The sequence below is a fragment of the Eulemur rufifrons genome, chromosome 2 (assembly GCF_041146395.1).
Source record: "Eulemur rufifrons isolate Redbay chromosome 2, OSU_ERuf_1, whole genome shotgun sequence".
Taxonomy (NCBI): Eukaryota; Metazoa; Chordata; class Mammalia; order Primates; family Lemuridae; genus Eulemur; species Eulemur rufifrons.
This window is the reverse complement of record NC_090984.1, coordinates 27037482-27054514: the sequence shown is the minus strand read 5'-3', so window position 1 is coordinate 27054514 and position 17033 is coordinate 27037482. Positions and strand designations below refer to the sequence as shown.

The following is a 17033-nucleotide window of genomic DNA, read 5'->3' as shown; positions in this document are numbered from 1 at the left end:
GTGCACCCATGGGACCCAGCCTCAGACACCCCACCCAGCAGGACAGAGCCCAGGGGCCCCTAATCCTGCCCTACACAGAGAATAGGAGGCACCGGGGCAGATGAACTTCCTCCAGCACCTAGGGAAAGGCAGTGCCTCGTCCAGCTGCTGGGCACCCGGGCTTGCTGTGAAGCTGGAGACCAGAGGCCAGTGGCTGGAGGCTGGAATGCGAGAATGGGGGTACCGGGGGCAGAGGGCCTCCCAGGGCAGCCAAGATTTTTCTGAGGAAGCTTCCCCCTGCAATCGTGGTCCCAGACCTGCCCAATCATCCCAGTCATTTGGGAGCTTTTTCCCTCAGCATCATGTTGTAAAATTTTTCTAACATGCAGAGAGTGACAAGAATTGTACAGTGAACAGTGTTACCCACCTTCTAGATTCCTCAGTTGACACGTTGCTCTGTTCGCTTTATCCCATCTTGTCCATCAGTCCCTCCCTCTATCCATCGTTGATTTATCTTGTTTTTCTGATGCATTTCCAGGTAAGGTACAGACATCAGCACACCTTGCCCCTCGGAGGAGCTTTCTATAAATGCAGATTCCTCAGTCCCACTTCCAGATGATCTGGGAACAGAAATTGGAATGTGTATTTGCCCCAAATCCCTTCCCACAGGGAGGGATAAACAGCGTGTCCCCCGTCCCTGCGTCTTCACCCCTGTCCCAGGGTGTCCTCCATGCCCCTTGGCTCTAGCTGTTGGCCCCTCCCTTCTCTCCCTTCTCTGAGCCGCTGAGGAATAGGACAGACACAGCTTCTGTGTGTGCCTCTCGCTGGGGGTTGTAGCAAGGCCGAGTGCCTGGGAGTCAGGCAGGCTGGAACTGGCTGTTCAGCTCAGCCACACCCCGGCTGTGTGGCCCTGGCAACCTCCCACGTCAGTTTCTTCATCTGCGACATGAGCTGATGCCAGCCCTCGGTCACAGTCGTTGTGAGGGTGAAAGGAGACACCAGGGTGAGTGCTCAAGACGTTCATCTCCCACCCCATGCAGCTGGTGGTTACCCCAGGCTTTTGTGTCCTTGCATCATGGTCCCCTCTATCTCTGTGTTCCAGCCTCTACCTGTATCTGTCTGTGTGGAGACAGCAAGGGCTCTCCGAACACGCCATGAGGAGGAGCAGAACACGCCATGAGGAGGAGCAGCGCTGGCAGAGGGCAGGGTCAGCCTCACCCCTCGGCCTAGAGCCGGGCATTTCCATCTGCCCCACATGACGAGCCCCTGGGGACCCCATGTTTCCTGGGCATTCCCCACCTCGCAGTCAGTCTTGCTAAGTTGTCTTCTTGATGGTGTAAAAACACCCTTCCCCAAGGCTGCCATCTGGGAGTAGGATTTAGGCGTTTTCTTTTCTTTTCTTTGAGACGAGGGTCTCGCTCTTGCTCAGGCTGGTCTCGAACTCCTGAACTCAAACTATCCGCCTGCCTCGGCCTCCCAGAGTGCTAGGATTACAGGCGTGAGCCACCGCGCTGGGCGGATTTAGGCGTTTTCTAATGGGCTTGTAGTTGGTGCCTTTCTTCTCCATGGGTTGGAAGTCCATGATGTATGTGTGTGTGTGTGTGTGTGTGTGTGGAGGGGGGAGTAAGGAGGCTGGGTCATAACCATGGTGATGAGGTCCCTTCCCTAAGGTGGGGCTGGGGTGCAGCAGATGAGGGGGTGCACGCAGGAGATGAGCAAGTGGGTGGATGGAAGAAGCCTGTGGAAGGCAATGAAACAAAGGCAGGGGCGGGAAAGTTCTCTTGGAAAAGAAGCAGTAGAAAGGGGGAGGTGGGCCTGGCTTGGGGGGCGGGTAAAACACACTGTGAAGACTGGGAGAGACAAAGAGCAGGTGAGGATGTCACATTTAAGATTCTGGGTGGAGCTGGAGGAAGAATACCAAGAGGAGTGGGACCTGGTCCTCAGCCCTACAGAGGCAGAGGCGGCTGTAGTCAGCAGGGGTGGGCAGGGGGAGGGGACTCGCTCACAGTGAGCCTGGTCTCCTGGGCTGGGGTCGGCGGCGCTGGCAGACCTTGTGCTGGGGACCTTCTAGCAGGACCATGTTTAACGCCCCCTCAAGCCTGGGGGAACTCAGACCTGCAGTTTCACTAGCCTGAGGTCACACAGTCTTGGAACCCATGTCCTTCCATTGAGTGTGTGATCGGCCTGGGAAGCCTCGGGCAGGACCCTGTCACTACCTAGAGCGCAGAAGTAGATTCTCGAGGGTGCCCTGACTTAGAGCTGGGGTCTGTAAAGAGGATATACCAAAGTCATTTGGAAACATGGCAGGATCTGTTTAGCACAGGAGTTCATACACACACACACATCACCATTTTGCATTTTGTCCGGTCTCTGTCTACACCACCCTAACACACTCTGAGCCCCATCCTGAGTTCTTTGCTCTCTTGTAACAGATTTCCACCAGCCTCCCACTCATGTATGTAAAAAGCCAGCTGTTCGTTTCGAATTTTATATATTTTATATTAGGCCGTGGGTAGGAACAGGGGGAAGAACTTGAATCTAATACGCCCACGTTTGACTTGACATGCCTGTGTCCTAAGGTTTTCTCTCCAGACAGATTCCGGTTACCCACGAGAGGGCGCTGCAGAATCAGGGATCTCGGGAGGGCGTGTTTTGCAGGGAAGCAAGACCAGCTCCTGAGTGGCAGTGAATCAAAGGGAAGGGGCTGGGAAGACCGCACCCCACTCCAGCGCTCCCCACTTAAGCTACACCTCCAGGCTCAGCCTTGGCAGAACTGTGACGTCAAGAGAGTTCATTTGCAAGATCAGAGTTACTCTAGCTGCCAGTCCCTCATGCCCCGACACATACACATCCCTTCCGGTACCCAGTGTCCAACTCTGGGCTTCCCTCTTTTCTCCTTGCAACACAACGTCCATCTGCAAGGTCAAGTTGAGTCGAACAGACCTGGCTGGGGGAGAGTTCATCAGTCCAGGCTCTGCCCTCAGTGGACAGGATCAAATATGTGTGTACTGCACGCTCACTCTGTCCATCGGATACTTCCCAGATGTCCAGATGGGCGCCATCCTGCCATCAACCAGAAACAAACGCATCCATATGGCTGGCTGACTTTTCTCCTTTCACCAGATGTTGGCCTTGCTGCAGACACATCACACATCTGGGCCCCAGACAGATAAGGCTGACAGCCACAAAGAGAAGAGAGAAGAAACACAGGCTAACTGCAGATAAAGCACAGATCATCAGTGTGTTTGCCTGTCCTCCCCCGCCAAGCTGTGAGCTCCCCAGGTCAGGCGGTGGCCCTGAGATCTGGCACAGAGGGAGGGTAATAGGCCTGCCCCCTTGGATGTGGTTCCACCAGGGCAAAGGGTTACTTGCATGGAATTATCCCTGGAAAGGGTCCCCCGCATCTAACTGTCATTTGCAGTTTGAGGAACAAAAGCGGAAACACAAGCCCACTGAACCACTCTGCCAGGCTCTATAGCACCGCTCTGCCCGGAGGACAGCTCTGACAGAGACAGCAGGCATTCACAAAACAAACGATCAGGCAGGGCCCGCCCAGACACGCTGCACAAGTGAGGTCTATTAATACACTGAGAGCCGAGGGGGCGTGTGTGGGAGGGGAGGGTGGCATGGGCAATGTGGGGAAGTGTCACCAGCCTTGCAGACAAGGTCGAGGTAGGGAGGGATTAGAGACACAGTCGGGACCAGTTCTGGGCAGACACCTTGGAGGTGCACCGTGGAAAAGCCGTTGGCCCCTGGAAGTCAGGACACAGAGCTCTGCATTCGCCCAGCCCCCGTGAGCTGCGTGACCGTGGGTGTATCGCTTGATCTCTCTGAGCTCTCACTTCCTCATCTGTCAAATGAACAGATTAAATATGAATGCATTTAAATACTTGTATATGCATATTCATGTCCACAGGATACACAAAAATACATTGACTTTATTTGTTTGCTCTGGAGAGTGGGAACGGAAGGACAGGAAGGAAAGGATTTTGGTTTTTGCTTTTTTTACTTTTACCCTTCTGAAGTTTAAGTTTTTATTAATTTTATAGTTTTTTTTTTAAACCTAAAATAGAATGTTATGTAAAAGGGGAAAAAAAGTACCAACTGTTTGATGTGATCCTATTCCTATAACAGAGGACAAATGATATATGCATACCATGTGGAGATAAACAGATAAAAACGCAGAGAAAGAGGGTTAGAAGGACACACACCGAATGGTTCACGGTGGTGAACTGAGGCGCGGGAGAGGAGGATATCCATGTTTTTCTTCCACCTGTCTTATGTACTTGTGTGTTACCTGTGCAACGTTTCACAGTGTATAATTTTATACCATGTACTTCACGTATTACCTGTGTAACAGTTTACTTTTTCATCTATGTACTTAGGTTTGGTTTGCATAATTTAAAAAAATGCAGAGATTGTCTGCAGTGTCACCTAGGACCCGAATATGACTCAGTTCTCAAGTGAAAATGTTTTGGACATCAACTGAGGGATTGGTCCTCCAAGTCGGGGCTCACTCCCTGGCCTCTTCAAAGTGGGAGGCTGCTACACTGCCTGTATCCACGTGCAAAGCTGCTGGCCCTAAATGTCTAAGTATTAAAAGGCCCGAGGCCCAAAGCTGGTCTAGAAAGGCTTCAGAGGCCATGGGCACATGGGGGAAGGCGTGTGCACAGGGTCTAAGCCCAGCGCCGGCCCAGCCTTGAAGTCCAGATGCCTCCGGGCACACTGTCTGCTAAACAAATACTCATCTCAACCAGCTTCCTGACAGATTGATGCATCTTTTTATGATCTGTCTTTACAATATGATGACTCTCTCCTTTTAAAAATAAGATTAATTCAGCCAAGACATTTATTTTATGAGGAAATTCATCCCGAGGGGAAAAATACTCAAGCCGAGCGGCAGAGATGGCTAGGAAGAGACTGCACGCCCAGGGAAGCTTCCGGCCTCCCAACCTCAGCCACCCAGCCATGGCCCCAAAGGGGCTGCCCTGATCCTACTCAGGGACAAATGGAGCCATCTGTAACTACCCTATTTGTGTGAATGTAGCCTGCAGAGAAAAAAATACAGAAAGAAAAGGAGGCAGTGAGGTTTAGTGTGGCAGGGGAGAAAAGGGTGCATTTTTCGGCAAAAGAAAAAAATACTGAGAGTCACCCAAATTTGGCTGGATATGAGTTTATATACACAGATTAAACTTGTCTTTAAATAACCCCAAAGAATGTTCAAGAAAAATGGAGGATTTGTCTGTGTGTCCCCAGTGACTAGATAGTGCTACCACCTATTAATAGTAGGCGGTTGGTGTGTTTCATGAATGTTTTGGCTGCTGTGATCTCTGATTCGGCTGGTGGTGCCAGGAGGTACCCTTGATGCTTTTATCTCTAATGTCCTCCTCCTTCAGCCAAGCCCCAAGCCTGTCCACACGGCATCCTAAATGCTTCTCAAGCCCCTCCCTTCCCCATGGCCCTATCTTGGCTCTGTCCATACATGGCTCTCTGCCTGGACGGTTGCAGTAGACTGCTGACTGTTCTTCCTCTGCCCAGCCTGTCCTGGCTCTCACCCCTCGTCCACGCTGTCGCAGGTCCGACTGAACACCTTCCTGCAGATGACTCTCCCAATGCAGTTCTCAAACTCCTGAGTCTGGCACACAAGCCCTCCCCGACATAAGCACTCAGTGACAGTCTGCTGTTATTACAGCCAGTACCACCTGGCCCTTGCCCACCTATCGTGTCTTGCCAATGTCCATCTTGCTCTTCCTGCTCTGATACCACCACTTAGTGCTCCTGCTGGGACACCTCGCTGCTCCACACCCGCAAGCCTTTGCCTCTGCAGTGCCTGACACCTGGAGAGCTCTCCCCGGCCTTCGCAGTGAGATTTCACAACACTTTATCATCAGCCCATCCGTAAAGTCTTCCTTGCTGTTCCCTTCCATGCAGTTCCCTTCCATGCAGAATAAACAGCCTCCTCCGTATAATCGCATCGCATGTACCTACTTCTACCAGCACGTGTATTGCACGGCACTGCATTTACCTATTTTACTTGTCTGTGAATTCCTTGAGGGCTTTGCCTCCCCAGTGCCTGGTAATCAAACTAAGCTGATGTGGTTCCCTCGAGCCTCCCTCTCCTTCCTTCTACCTTCTCTGCCACGTTCCTTCAAGGACGGGAAAACTCCACCATCCCGCAGGCTGAAAGGACCAGCATCACAGGTGGGTAGAGTAGGCAGCTGCCTTTCAAGGTGCACCTTCAGGGGCCCTAGAAAGATCCTGCCTCTTCCCCCACCAGACCTCCCACACATGCTTTTATTCCACAACCAGAGATCAGGTTTAATTTGCAAATCCTACCGGCAGAGGCAGAGGTGCACAGCCTTACAGTCACACTGAAACAGGACAGGCTGGTGACAGAGCTGCTCTCTGGCTCCCTTTATGTAAAATGAGGAGGTGGGGCTCATGGTCCCTGGTTCCTCTGTGTCACCTCCTCCTCCTCTTCCTCATTCTTCTCCCTGTTTCTTTTTCTAACTCAGAAGAGATGAATGACTTAGAAAGCAAATGAATCAGAAATAGGGAAAGCAAAAAGAGAGAGTAATTTTGCCAAGTTATTATTCAAAGGAGCTCTTTGGGAGCGAGAGCAAGAGCAGCCCCATCAATCACCCAGCAGAGCTCCGGGCAGGCAGGACACAGGGTGTGGTGGCTGCAGATGGCTCTGTGCCTGAGCAACCAGGCCAGGGGCCCAGGGGCCCCTGCCAGCCCCAGGGAGCAGGGAGGGAGGCCAGAGGAATACAGAAGGGGACAATCAGTCCAAAGGCCTGGGAGGGAGGCTCACTTACAAGCTTTACTGCACAGGCCAGAGCCTCTGAGGCCCTGCTGGAGGCCAGGCCAAGAGTAGGCAGGAGACAGATGTGGCTGGTGGGGGCTGGGCGGGAGCCTGCTCTCCCCAAGCTTTTGCTACTCATCCCTGTGTTCTCAGCCTCAGCCCAGTGAATGAATGCTTCCTGAAGGAACGAATGAATGACAAAATTATTACAGCACATTATTTGTTTCTCTTACTGTTTTTTATTACTTTAAATCTTATTTTACCATAATTTTTCTACATAGATTATCCCTGCTTATAAAATTGTAATTGTAATCTACTTGGAGAGCAGGAACTGGATCTGATTCCTCCCTGTTCACAAGTTCTGCATATGGGAGGCCCTTGAAAAATAAGCATGGAGGGAAGAGGGCTGGATGGAGGGGCAGAGCCTCTTAAGTGGATTCAGAGCCACAGGCCATCTCCCAGGCGCCAGGAAGCTGCAGTCTGGGAGATTGTTGGCGCCCAGGCTCTGCATTAGAGCCCACTGTGGTTCTGTTAAGTAGATGAGTTTGTCGAATTCCTACTGTTCAAGGTGTTGGGATTCAACTGGACAGACAAATCAAGGTCCCTGCTTGCAGTGGCCTCCTCTGTAAGATGGGGATGATGATAACAATGGTACCATTAGGGAGGGTAATGAGAAGGATTAAATGGGTTAATGTACATGAGGTGCTTAAAAGAGTGTGGTATGTTTCAATAAATGTTGGCCATCATCATCATCATTGCAGTCTGTGGAGGAGGGCAGGCAAAACCAAGTAAACACATGAAGAAACAAGGGCATTCCAGAGAGTAAGTGCTATGAGAAATAAAACAGAGTGAAATGGTGGAGAGTAACTGCAGAGAGGAGCCTGGGTACCTGGAGCCAAGCCCCCGGAGTCCTTGTTAGGATGTCACGAAATGCTGGGTGTTTTAGTTCTCTCTCCACCCTGAAAATGAGGGCGATAATGCCCACCTCACCCTGGGGAGTGTGTGGGAGTGTGTGCTCGTGGGTGTGAGAGTGTGTGTGTGTTTGGGGTGGAGGTAGAGAGTTGGATAAGATAACGAATGTAAATCTCCAAGTATTGGGCACAGAGAAAGGTTCAATAAGTGTTGATCACTGTTCCTGCCTGTCACAAACCTTGATAGATGCTAATCAATGATAATGGTGATTTAGAAATTTTCCGGATGTTCAGACTTTCTGTGCCTTAGCCCTCTTCAGAGGGGAGGTCATAGCGGGTCCCCCATCTTGTGTGGCCCCTTCCCTAGCCCCATTGCCACCTGGAGGTTTCTGCAGCCCCTTGTCTTCAGGTCCTTTGTGACCAAGCCACATCTGGGGGCCTAAAAAATGCTCTCCCCTCCCAGGGCGGACCACCAGGCTCCGAATGGTCAGCAAAAGCAGGCTTGGGTGTGGGAAAGGGTGCCAGGGCACAGTGACAGCGCCCCTCCTTGTGTCCTTTTCCAAAGCAGCCAATCCTGGGACGCAGGAGGCAGGAGGAGATCAAATCACAACCCCTCCTGCTCATTAGCACGGCATTGTGAATTCCAGGGATAATGCATGTTCTTCTCTCCTGATTGCTGCTGAATCTCCTGCCTGTTTATCAAATCCGAGCCATGCTTTGCAGCCCTCCGCTCTTTGGCTCTGTGCTCTTCTTCTCCAGGAGAGGAAAACAAGGAAATGCTCCTGGGATTTCAGGCTGGTGATGAGGAGACGGTGATGGTGAGCAGGAAGTGAGGCTGGCTTTCCGGGTAGCAGGCAGAAGGGTCTCAAAAAGCACCTGCCCCAAACCCAGGGCTTCAGTGAGGCTGGACTCCCAGAGAGGAGAGCCCTATTAAATCAGCCGAGGCCTACTGCATCACCCTTAGAGAATCGCTCCCTCATTCGTTCGACTCACAGGTGTTGGCCGATACCTGCCTCATGCCAAGCACTGTGCCAGGTGACAAGGATACCAAGACGAAGCACCACCCCTCCCAGAGTGAGAGAGAAACACATCGGCCGACGGTGCCAATTCAATGGGCAAATGCCAGTGCGGTTCCTGCTGAGGTGCTGGGGGGCCTGGAGGAGGGCGAATCGAGGTCAGCGTGGGGGCATGATGACTGTGACCGTCCTCTTGAAGAAGGAGTGGGACTTCACCAGCTGGAAAGCAGGGGAGGGCGAGGGCATATCTGTGCTCACGATATGCACAAAGGCCGAGAAGTGTGCGTGTGCTGGGTGGGTTCCGTCTATCTCGGGGCGTCTGGAGGACAGGTCAGGAGACAGCAGGAGAGGAGCACGGGTGTGGCCATGGGCCTCCAGGCTGAGCAAAGAGTTCTGATTTTACTCCGAAAGCAATGAAGAGTCACCGAAAGGTTTTAAAGCAAGAGCGTGTCTGGTCCCGTCAGCCGAAGCTGGGATGGGTGTGGGCAGCACAGGGCTACGCCTTTGGGAGCTGTGGGCAGACTGTGTTCTCTAGAAGGGGTGTGGGCAGGGCGGGCTGTGACACTGCCTCCTACAATGACTGCCTTGACCTTTCTCTATCTAGAGATGGGACCACTTGCGCCTGTCCCTGCCCCCTCCAACTTGCACTTGCACCCTGTCCCTCAAGGGAATGGCAGAACCGCCCATTTTCGTATGAGTCCGTGTTTCTCGATGCTGGCCATCACCTTCTGGCCTTGCCCTGACTCTGGGAGGAGCTGAGGAGTCAAGCACAACCCAGATCTTCCCGGGTAGCAGCTTCTAAGTCCCACCAAACGCCGGGAGGGGAGAGAAGCAGAGGGGGAAAGTTTAAAGTCATTCCTACCATATGGCTACAGCCTTGCATTATCCCTGATGTGAGCCATTAACCTGCTAATTACCAATCAATTAGCTCTGGTCTCGGCTGCTGCTTCCCCAGCCTTTTATGTCTCAGCCAAACCGAGGAGCCCGGATGACACCCCCTCCCCCACCCCAGCTGTCTTGGGGGAAACGTGCTAGAGCTCTCTGCATACAGGGTCTGCACGGCTCCCTGAGCCCATTCTGGTGGGCGCTGAAGAGCAAGTTTCCCACAATCACAGGCATCTATAACACAATAGTGAAGGCATTATGCTGCCATTAGCAAGTTATATTTTTACCAAACGGGATGAAGAAAGTAAAGGTCATGAAATAACTGGTTTCCTGAGGTCCCCGCTGCAGGCTTAGAATCTGACTTGGCAAAATCCCCTTTGAGCTCCATGATTCTTATGTCCAGCTAATATCAAATTTTAAGTTCATCGGGCCCCTCTCCACCTTCTCCTAATTTTATTGCTATGTTTCTATCAATGGTGTCCCACCCCACCCCAGCCATTCCCTGACATGTCACCTGCCCTCTCCTTCAAAGTCCAGCTGAAGATTGTTTTCCCTGCCCTGCTCTCCCAGCCCCAGTGACCCCCATCAGTACCCAGTCTGTTTGCATCATGCTTCTAAGCACACACTTGTGTGTGCATTAGCAAATGTCTACAATCTACACGCTTGCCTATGCACAATCTTCTTTCCCAAACTAAGTTCCTGAGGGCAGTTCCTCTGTCTCTCTCCTAGTAAGGGTACATGGCTTGGAACATAGTCAAAGCCCAGAGATATTGCTGACCTTTTCAATGGTCTCCTGCTGTGTAATACTCCACTCCAAAAGTGAATGCCTGAAGACAACCATTCTATCGGCTCTCCTGGGTCCACAGGCTGACTGGGATCAGCCAGGCAGTTCTTCTGTTGCCCATGATATCAGCTGAGGCTGTGGCCATCTGGAGGCTGGACTGTGCTGGAGCATCCAGGAGGGGTCACTCATGTGGTTGGTGCCTTGGAGGAGCGGTTGGAGGGCTGGTGTGGTTGGGACACTGGGACAGATGGGCCTCCCTCCCCCACCAGCCACATATCCTCAAGGTGTCTCCTTCACATGTTCTCTCTGTGTGGTTTCTCCAGCACAGAAAGACCAAACTTCTTACGTATTGGCTCAGGGATACCAAAAGTACTAAAGTATAAGTTTCCAGGGATTCTTAAGACTTAGACCCAGAATTGGCTCAGTATCCAGTATCATTTCCAAAACATTTTTTGGTTAAAGAAAGCCACAGGCCAGGCCAGATTCAATATGGGAGAGGATCACACAGGGACATGACTATGGGGAGGCATGGTTCATCAGGGACATCTTAGGACACTTGCTACCCCCTGACTGAATGCCCAAGGCATTTTATGGAGGATAGATCTGGTTTTCTGTAGCGCCAAGATTTTTGCAGAAAACTCAGCTATCTCTCCCTGGGACTGTTTTCATCAAGGATAAAGAGAACCCCCCCCCACCCACACACACACACAGTCACCCACTCATACCTCCTGGAAAACTGCCACCTTAATCTGTAAAAATTATAAAATTGCTAAGAGGGAGAAAATGTGTATATGATATGAGGGAGAAATTAAACGCCATCATTTTTAGCTGCCTATATTAAAAAGGTGTCAAATAGATTATCTTATTTGATCTTGAGTTGCATCCCCATTTTAGAGATAAAGAAACTGAGGCTCAGAGATGTTAAGTAATTTGTGCAAAGCAGTGGAGCTGGGTCTAATTAACCCCAAGACTTTTCCATCATGCCAAAAAGAATTATTAGAAAACATTTAATGTTTTTAGTCTGAAGAAACTGAGATCCTAAAAGGTGAAATTGTCCAGGGTCCCTCAGCCAGGATCCTGATTCCCCGTTAGAAGAGAACAGATGCTGGCGGGGCATGGTGGCACTTTGGGAGGCTGAGGTGGGAGGATCTCTTGAGCCCAGGAGTTTGAGGTTGCAGTGAGCTATGATGAAGCCACTGCACTCCAGCCTGGGTGACAGAGCGAACCCTGTGCCTGCCCCCTCCCCCCAAAAAAGAAGAGAACAGATGCAAAAGAAAGCACAGAGCCTGACACATACTAGGTGTTCATTTGGTAAACGCAAGCCCCACCTCTCCTCTCCAAACCAGATTTTTTCCTCAGCTCACTGTCACTGGTCCAAAGAATGCAACCAAGACACTGCGTTTTGGCATAATTGTGGGCATGACTGATTCCCTTTCTGATTGGGGGGGAAGCCTGAAGGGCAAGTTTGGAAGGGCTCTGTTCCCTTCACCTCACTCCTTTCTCGCTCGCATTTCACCCAACAGTTGTTTAGTTTTTGAGCAATCTGTTCCTGGAAAGCAGAGGAAAGTAACAGATTGATGCATCGACTGTGTGTGGCCAAGTGATTTATTTTTAATGTGACTAAACAAGACACACACCTGCCCATGGAAACGTCATCACATTGAATCATCAGGGACTCAGATGGCCATTTAGGCAAGGAAAAGACAGAGAGAGGAAAGGAGAGGAGAGGAGAGAGGAGGGCAGAGGAGAGGAGAAGAGATGGGAGGGGAGGTGTGCAGGGGTAGGCAGAGAGAGAAGAAGAGAGATGGGAAGGGAAGGGGACGAACCAGCCAGCTCCCTAAAGATTATGATTTTAACAGCGTCAGTGAAGCACTCCCAGTTGGCCAGAGTGCCCCCCATTTAGCTTTGCTGATGCCTGAAATGTCATAATTATAGACTTTCCTCCCCATGGTGTAACCAAACACAGTATGTCCCGCACTAAAGTGTAAATGCAACAGAAGTGGTACATCAAACTGTACCCATCATTTTCACCCCAGTGAGAAACAGGATTTATATCTTTTATAAAAGCAGGAGGGTTTTTTTGCAGGGGTGGAGATTTAGGGGATGGTTACTAAAACAAAGTTTATGGGAGTCACCAGTGAGAGGACAAAAGGGCACAGAAAGGAAATTTGGGGGTTCTGGAGACTTTCCTTCATGGCTTCTTAATTGTAACAGCTGTCTTTCCTGAGCATTTGCTAAGTCCATGCGCTGTGGATGCAACCCGTTTCATGTATTATTTCCTCCCATCTTCACAATAGGCCTGGAATTTCACGCTGGTGTTGCTCTCACTCCCCTGGTGAGGGGCTGCTGGCCCTGTGAAGGTGAGCCCCCATACAGCAGGGGCCTCACGGGCTGCACAGCCCCAGCTCCCTCCTCCAGCTCCCTGGGTCAGCCCCACGCCCTGCGCGGCCAGACTGCTCCACTTTGTACTGCAGTTGTCTATTTCCAGATGTTCCGCCCCGGCTAGGCTGTCATGCCTTTGAGGGCAGGCACAGCATCTCTGCAGAGCCTTTTGGAGGAATGTCTATGTACTTTCACAGTTGTAGGAGCATCTTTCTCAAAAGCAACACTGTATCTTTGTGCTTTCTAGGAATACAGATTGTGGTAGTTTTACTTTTTCTTGAATTTCATATCAATATCCTTCAGCCTGTCCCTAGCATTTGGTACAGTAGCACATGAAGGGGCTTATAAAGTCATAAGCAAAGGGTAAATTTTTAAAGACTGATACTATCTAGTGTGGACAAGGTTGGGGGAAATGGATACTCATAGGTCATACGTCCTTCGGGAGGCCCTTCTAGGAGGCAAAGCACAGTAAATAACAGCAGCTTAAACAAGATGCAAGTTTGTTTGTTTGTTTTCTCATAGGAAAGTCTCAGCTGGAGGCAAGTCCTGGAAAGAAGGGTGGCTCAGCTCTACAGATTATCCAGGGACTGGGCTTCTTTCTGTGCAATTCGTCACCATCTCCAAGGATGTTGTCTGCATCACCTGGTAGAAGCTGCCTCTCACCACCATATCTGTGCTCCAAACAGCTTTCTCCATGGGGAAAGCAGAAGTAGAACAACAGCTTCTTTTAAATACATGACCCAGAAGTTTCACACAGTACTTCCCACAGGCCAGAACTTAGTTACATGTCCCCCTGTAGCAGCAAGGCAGGCGGAAAATATATTCTCAACCTGTACCCACCTAAAACTCAGGAGATTAATCGCTAAAAGAAAGAAGAGATAAAATGGATATTGGAGGGACAATTAACAGTTTCTGACACAGGAATTATCAAAATGAAAAGTACATATATTACTTGGCCTAGCAATTCCAGATCTAGAAACCTACTCTAAAGAAATATTTATGTGAGTACACAAACATGATGTATAAGGGTAAAAATGATGGATTTAAAATATGTTCACAAATTCTTTAACACCTCTCCCTTCAAAAATGCTAGACTTAGTGACTCACTTCTAATGAGTAGAGTGTGGCAGAATTGGCAATGTGTGATTGCTGAGGTTGGGTGATGAAAGGCGTTACTGCGTTTTTAGCCAGCATCTCTAGCTCTGGGGGAAACAAGCACCATGCTGTGAGGACGCTCAATCAGCCCTGTGGAGCATCCCATGTGTGGAGAAACTAAGGCCTCTCACCAATAGCCAACGCCCACTTGCCAGCCCTAGGAGTAAGTGGATCCTCCAGTCCTAGTCAAGCCTCGGTGACTGAAGCCCCAGTCAACATCTCAACTGCAAACCCAAGAAAAATGCTGAGCCAGAAACCACCCAGCCAAGCAGCTCAAACATTCTTGACTGACAAACATTGGGAACAATTATGAATACTATTATACTCTTAAGCCACTAAATTTTAGAGAAATGTGTTAGGCAGAAGTAGATAACTAATACAGTAGTCATTGCTTCCTTGTTTATACTAGGAAAAAAAAAGAAGAAAGAAAATAGAAACACCAGAAATGTCAATAACGGGAGGTTAAATACCCATTGTAAGTCCACAGTTTGGAATAGCTGTCAGAAGGAGCTGGGGTTATGGTGTAACAGACCTGTATGTTCACAGCTCCGGAGACATATTAGTACACGAAAACAGCAATCTGAAGAACACTTCATTGCATGATCTCAATTATATAAAACTGCAAAAAAAGTTATGTGTATATATATGTATATATGCAATAAACCCATATTTATATATACCCAAATGTGTCTATTCACATAGTATAAATGCATAGAATAGGTGTGCAACGGTGCATACCAAACTGCAGCAGTGGTTTTACCTCGAGAAGGGAAGTGGACTTCAACTAAAAGGAAACTGAAATGTCAGATATGGAATTCAGACTGGACAAAGCAGTTTGAGAGGGCAGGGAAAAAGAAGATGAACCCACACCACACGGAAAGTAGGAAGGCGAGTGGGCAGCTGAAAATAGAAGAGGGAGAAAAACAGCGGCTTTAGCACTTAGCAAAGACGGTTTCTGGATATTATTAAATAGAAGGGGGAAATGAGTTGTATTATATTGCCGACAATCTTATTTTCATCAATTAGTTTCTCTTACAATGTGCAAATTAGGCTACCTAAATTTAACATATCTAAATCATTTTGCATTTCAAATTTTATACTTGGTAAAACTTTCCAATGTGCCTCTCATAGGTATGTTTAACTAGACACCATGTCTGCATTATTGTAAGTGAAAACCTTGATTTTACCTTGAAATTTCCTGCATGCTGCTTCTATGCAGAAAATTTAAGGTGAGTTCAGCGGGAGCTGCCAAGCACAGGCATCAGCTTGATCGTGGCTTACCCAGTCGCCTCACTTCTATGAGTCTCTGTTTTTGTGGTGTTCCCCCTTTGGTGGTGACCTTGTTTGGGTTCAGCTGCCAGCAGAGATCCATATGTAAGATCAGAAATTGTTTATTTTCCTTCTTTCCTTAACTGCTAGATAGTTAGATCAAGCCATTCCGAGCCCTTAGAACCACACGGAGGAAACAATACCGGAGAATACATTTGTTTCCCCCCCCCCCCTTTTTTTTTTGCAGCTTTCTGGCCATCTAGCCCATCTCCCCTTCAGCCCCAGGTTCCAGTGAGGTCCAACAACATCGTGACGGTCACTGGTATATCCTTGTGCTTGTTCATCGTCATCGCCACCGTGCTCACCACGCTGTGGAGGAAGTTTGGCCGCCCCCCAAGTGTAGCACCCCAGCTGGACACAGCTCTATTCACTCCCCGGCTTCCAGAAGGACTCGGACGTGGAGAACATCTGCGAGCTTAGTGAGCAGCTCGGGAGCTTCTCGGAGGGGGATGACGGGCCCGCGGGGAGCCCGGGGGACCTGGGCATCCCTCTGACCTGCAGGCGGAGTGTTCCTGCCTCCTTCGTGGATGATGCCCCCGGCGGTGAGAGCTTCCAGCCCAAGGCCCAGAAGATAATCCCCCCTCTGTTTAGCTACCGCCTTGCCCAGCAGCAGTTGAAGGAGATGAAGAAGAAAGGTCTGACGGAAACCACCAAAGTGTACCACGTGTCTCAGAGTCCCCTGACGGACACTGCCATTGACGCTGCCGCCAGCCCCCCTTAGACTTGGAAAGCTCAGAAGAAGCTGCAGCAAACAAGTTCCGGATCAAATCCCCATTTCTGGACCAGCCTGCGGTCAGTGCCGGGGAAAGGCCTCCCCCCAGGCTGGATTTCAGTGTGTCTCAGGCCGGCTGTGCCATCAGCCCCAGCCAGACCCTGATCCGCAAGTCACAGACGAGGCATGTGGGCAGCAGAGGGGGCCGGTCGGAGAGGACCCACACCCCAGGGATCCCCACTTCAGAAGGACGGCTAGTTTTCATGAAACCAAGCAAGCCCGGCCGTTCAGGGAGAGGAGCATGTCCACCCTGACGCCACAGCAGGCCCCCCTTGCAGCTCCAGGACGCCGACCTGGGACCAGGCAGAGGACAGATTTAGGCCTCAGAGTCGCAGCGCCCACCTGTTTCCTGAGAAACTGGAGCATTCCCAAGGGACAGGGGGAACCGGTGGTCCATTAAGCCCTGTCCCGGTGAGGGGCAGCCCTCAAGGAAACCAGACCTGGGGAATCGCCAGGCAGGATTAGTGGCAGGAATTGAGAGAGAACAGAGCCTCATAGAGCCCGCAGGGGACCGTCCCCCAGTCACAGCAGTGTCTCAAGAAAGCAGTCTTCCCCCACATCCCCTAAAGAAAGCTACCAGAGGGTCAGTCCTCTGAGCCCTTCTCAATGTAGGAAAGACAAGTGTCAGCTTCCCCGCCCACCCGGAGTTCGCCTTCTATGACAATTCCTCCAGAGGAATTGTGACAATTCCTCACAGAGGCCGAGCAGAGGATGCTGGACCTCCTGGGATATTTTGGGTCAAATGAAGAGGATGAAACCACTAGTACGCTTAGTGTGGAGAAGCTGGTAATCTAGACCAAGAACCAGCTGAAGACTTTACACAGCTGGGCTGAGCTGCTCACATTGTTCTGTGGACTGTTTTGTATGACTATTTGTGCTGTAGGACAGAATGTGGGCAGGAAATAACTCACACCAGAGGAGGATGTGTGTGTCCGCATGTGTTCTAGTTTGTAAGGAAGAAGTTATTTATCCTGAACTTTTCCCTTCGTTACCCTATTTCTATTGGTTTATTATT

General features: G+C 50.2%; 1 pseudogene; it reads left to right on the top strand.

The window, feature by feature from the left end:
• The first annotated feature begins 100 nt into the window (after positions 1 to 100).
• LOC138397816 (thrombospondin type-1 domain-containing protein 1-like) lies at positions 101 to 16813 on the top strand (annotated as a pseudogene).
• Positions 16814 to 17033: the final 220 nt, after the last annotated feature.